Source organism: Grammomys surdaster, unplaced genomic scaffold (assembly GCF_004785775.1).
Source record: "Grammomys surdaster isolate TR1022 unplaced genomic scaffold, NIH_TR_1.0 126391, whole genome shotgun sequence".
Lineage (NCBI taxonomy): Eukaryota > Metazoa > Chordata > Mammalia > Rodentia > Muridae > Grammomys > Grammomys surdaster.
Window position 1 is genome coordinate 4,120,123 of NW_021621185.1, and position 5,125 is coordinate 4,125,247.

At 43.5% G+C, this 5,125-nt stretch overlaps 1 pseudogene; it reads right to left on the reverse strand.

The window, feature by feature from the left end:
• Window positions 1-4,090: 4,090 nt before the first annotated feature.
• Window positions 4,091-4,447, reverse strand: LOC114614464 (annotated as a pseudogene).
• Window positions 4,448-5,125: the final 678 nt, after the last annotated feature.

Genomic DNA, 5,125 nt, shown 5'->3' on the forward strand with positions numbered 1-5,125 from the left:
TTGATAAGGTTGAGTAGGTCTGAGAGCCCGCCATCCAGGTACACACCTGAGATGGTAAATGCCTCCCTGCTGCCTACTAGATTCCTGGCCTGGAAAAGGTCACCATACTCCACACATCATGAGGAACATGGAGAAGGCCTTCAATAACACTGTCTAACCCCCTAGCAGACGACCCCTTTGCAGTCTCAGACAACTACCTCCAAGCTAAGTATAACTCCCAATGATCTAAGCTGGAGTTCCCAAAACCCTGATGCTAGGCTGGTCATTGTCCTCAGACTGTGGGCACCCAAATTCATTTCCAACTCCTTGTGACTCAGAGGCACCTAGATGTCCAGAAGTTTGGGGCCTGCTTCATCATGGGCTCATGGAACCCCACCCTTCGTTCCTGATTTGTCTGTGCCATTTTCCAGTGATGACTACATGCCCGTGGAGCTTCTCACTACCTGAGCCTGTGTATTGGTAGTTTCCCTAAAGCCCAGCACCAGACAGTGGCATGCAGGTAAACTCAGTCTAGCATCTGCATTTCACCTTCCCAGTGGTGTTCCATCATCCTAGTGGCTGGGAGAAGTGGAGACTCATGGACCAACTGGCTCCATGACGTGAAGTTAGAGTATGTGTACATCTAATATGAGATTCAAAATTTGATCCACGTAAGAGCAGTACAATATTTGTTTCAGCGTATCACTGTTGATAAACCCTACTACATGAATAATAGACCAGCCAATGCTTATATTGCCTGTGATATTTGTCTATTGAAAACATATATTCATTATCAGTATGCTGAAGGTAGAGAAAGATTCCAATGTCAACAGTTATGCAAAGAGCATAGAATTTAATCTTAATTCTAAATCTGAAGTATGTGAGATAGAGAGAAAGAGAGGGGACAGGGAGAGAGAGAGAGAAAGATACAGAGGGAGAGAAAGAAAGACAGAGAAAGAGAGAAAGGAGAAAGAAATACTTTCCTTGACCATTAGACCTGATAACCTGACTATAATTGGCAAAGAAAGGGGCAAGTTTACATTTATTTTCATCCCAGAAATTAGGAAATTTGCTTCTATTTATTGCTTCAGACATTAAATACCTTTCCAAAAGGGTGTTGCTCAACTCATCAACTTTCTGAAATAGCTACTGCTGCAAGAAAAGAATCAAGGTTATTTCTTCCCCTAAATTACCCAGACTATATTCCTGAGCTCCTCTACCACTCTTCATTGCCGCTGCTCTGTTTCTGAAACCTAGTTCACAAAACTGGATCAGGTTGAATCCTGCTATGTCAAAATAAATTAACAATGGAAAGAGTTATATATTTTTTGCAAAAGCTATGTACTTTCTGTGAAAATTGCTTAAAACCTATACTACTTAAGAGTCAAATTAGAAGTAATATTGACAACAACCTAATGTTCATATCACTTAATGGGTTAGGTTGAAGGTTCATTACTGGCCTACAGACTTAATTGGAAAACATTTGAATCTAAAGACTGCTGGTCTCCAAAGAAGAACTTAATGAGGCTAAATTTCTTTGAAATATTTTCTTATTGAGAAAAATGAGTGGAAATAAAAACCCAATTAATTTTAAAAGCTTTCTATCCTCAAACTTAACAGCCATAACCACATTTTATTAAACTATTCATAAAGATGAATTCATCTTCAGGTGAGACTGTCTAAGGAAAAGTAATGGTTTTTGTCTTCTAACTTCTACTATCTTATCCATTGATATTTCTACTTCCTCTCAAGAATACTTGCTTGCTTCATCTCTCCCAGACTGTAAAAGTATCTTTTACTTGTCTGACATAATTGTCTTCTGTGAGTCTTACTGCTGAAGATCACCCTTTCTAGTCCTTTCTGAACTCTAGATGGCTGATTCAACTCATTTGTTCTGGCTCAAACTTCTCTCCATGCCGACTGATTCAATCTGGCTTCTCCCAGTTTCTCACTGAATTGCTCTGCTTGACCTCAAACTATCTCAGACAATTTGTTCTAATGTTCTGGCTCCTTCTTATTGTCTAGCTTGATCTGCCTCTGCTGACCTGTACTGAACTTCATGAACTCCCAACGGAACTCAACCTACTTCACTGCACTCACTGGACTGAACACCAGCTCAAAGCCCCAAACTACCCTGATTGAACTCAACTGCATGAACAGAACTGATGGAACTTTCTCTCTCTGCACTGGTCTTAAGTAGTTTCTCATTCTTGTCTGTTCTCACAAGAGTTAGGCATTTCCTATCACTGACTTATTCTGTCAGTTCTTTCTCTAATTCATCATTTTGTCTTCCCCTCAATTAGATGTCAATTTCAAACATAGCTGCTTTCTTCTACAAGCTAACATCTCCATTGTTAGGGATTAAAGATGTGTACTAAGGGCATGTCTGTATTCCAGCCAGATTATATAGACTTAGGTCTTTGGATGTGATCTCTTGCCAGAGCAAGACTGCTGGATCAAAATTCCTCTATACCAAATTATATTTCTGAAAGCACATTCCAATATCTTAAGATGCCAGTATTGTCAGCTACACCAGCATTGCTGACTGAATTCCTTGGACTGGCGGAGGACTGAAGGCAAGAGAAAGAAAAACAAGGAGTCATCTGGTAAAGACCAAATGCTATATTTTTAACTTCATAGCTTCCCTTTATACTCCCCACAAAACAGGAACACAAACAGGAACAGGAATAAAAACAGGAACAAGGATCAAAACAGGAACAAGGAGACACACTCAGCAGCCTACCACCTAAGTTTGGATTTCTCCTTGAGCAGTCTTCTCAGGGAAATGCATAGAGACAGGGGAGCAGGCACAACAGCACAGGTGCAGAGGATGGTGACTCACAATTCACCCTTTTTCTTTTAATTAGAGGCCGAGCGGAGACAGAGACCAGACTCTCAGTGAAAATTGGGGATATTGTAATGACCCCCAGCCCCTTGCCGTTGTACAGTGAGGTGGTATGGTCATACCCATCCAGGTGTCTTTTCCCTGAGAAGGGGAACTGTATCAACACCAACCCCTATGCAGCCAGGCATGTCTTTCAGGGAAACTCCCTTGCAGTTCCAGCTGCAGCTCTGGTCTAGGTGAATAATTACATTTTTTGTAGCATGGTCAGCCACACTTGAGCAGAGGGATCCCCTCGACCATGTAAAAGCACCAATCCTCGCACAACAGCTTGAGATTGTACCTGTTGTGCCCGAAGGCAGCACAGGCACCCCAAAAACAAGCATCAGCAAAATTAGACTAAAAACTGCCAAGGAAGTAACTCCAGCCCACTCTTTCACCAGCATTCCCACTTGATGAAACATGCTCAAGAGAGATGACCCATCAATAGGATCAACTCTGGTATTATTAACTAAAACAATCTTATTAAAGAGCTGCCAAGTAAGATTATAATAAGTAGCATTCCAAGAGCCAGAAATCAACCGATTCAAATACTTAACAGAAGAGGAAGCATTAATTACATGCACAGGTGTAACACAAATGGAATGAAAGAAGGGATCATAGCTAACAACATGTCTGGTGGATAACATAAAATCTACTTGTTCTTAAACCAAGGCAATTTGTTGATTTGAATCTAAAACAGCAATATGAAAATGAGACTGAATATCACTCTGAGAAAGCAATGTATCTGTACCCTCCCTGAAAGTTCAGTCAATGTCTGGGCAGTATGTATGTTGCTGGATAAGGCAGTGCCTGCACCCACAGCAGCCCATGCTGTGATGGCAATGGCAGCATCGATCCCAGCAGTAATTCTGAAATCTAAACGACAACTTCAGCCCCATCAGATTCCACTGGTATCCACCATAAGTCCAATCCAACAATTTGCTAGAAAACAAGACTCAGCAGAACAATTTAGCTGCCCCCCCCTCACTGGTCTGATTAAACACAACAAAAGGAAAGGGGTCATATCAAGACAGGCACAGGGGCATCAAGGCTCACACTCATCAATATCGGTGGATTTTGGACCAGGCTCCATTTCCGACCTGGGCCAGTTCACCCCTCCTTAGGCAACCTGGTGGTCTCCTGCTCCCGGGAAGTCACCATATTGATGCCGACTCAGTGCATAGCGCACTACAGCCCAGAACTACTGACTCAAGCGATTCTCCTGTCTCAGCTTCCCGAGTAGCTGGGACTAGAGGAGTGCACCACCATACCCTGCATTTTGGTGATCTCCAGAAAGGGATGGTCTGAGTAGCGGGTGTGAATCTGCTCCTGCCTCTCATTCAGGAATCGAACATAGCCCATGACCGGGGCCTTGGGCCAATTTGGGAGAATCTTTTTTCTTTTCTTGCCTTTGGGCCAGCCTGGCTTCTTCACTGGCTCCTCCTGCTGGGGCCTCTTCTCTCCAGCTTGAGAACCCTCACTGTGCTCCTGTTTGACAGCCACTACAAAGGGCCCGTACTGGCCTCGAGTCTTGCCTCCTGCAGGTGCGGTGGCTGCACCTGGCTGCCGGGGACCATGAGACATGGCCACTCCAGGCGAGACCTCTGAAAAAACTTTCCCGGGATTGCAGCCTCCCCCTCTCTTTTCTCCTGGAGCCCACTTCCTTTCCTCCAACGGCCCCCAATAGTTCCTCCTCCACAGAAGAAGAAGAAGAATCCCCTGATGTAGATGAAGAGGAGGAAGAAGATACACATAGGGACTCCCTAGCCAATTCCTCCTGAACTTCTCCAAGAGTTTTCTTAGCCTCCTCAATTTGTTCCTTAACCAATTCATTTTGACTGACAAGGGCATCCCTAACCAGTTTCCAAATGCCCCAAACTGAGAATTTTTGTAATTCTTTCATAAATTCTTCAATAACCCTAGCTTCAATAGCAATTCCCTGCTGAGCCAGAAGAGTAGATAGTTGCTTAGCCAGCAACTCCTTACTATGTGCCAAATCCATGGCCATTTACTTACCCCAAAAACTTACCTTTGGTTCATGCCCAATGCATCTCCTGTCTTAATGTGCGCCCTGGAGATGGCCCATCAGCAATCTTCCTCATCTTTCCGATCTCAGTGGGACCTCCACTTGTCAGCTATGCCAGCACAGCTGACTGAATTCCTTGGATTGGTGGAGGGCTGAAGGCAATAGAAAGAAAAACAAGGAGTCATCTGGTAAAGACTAAATGCTATATTTTTAACTGCATAGCTCCCTTTTATACT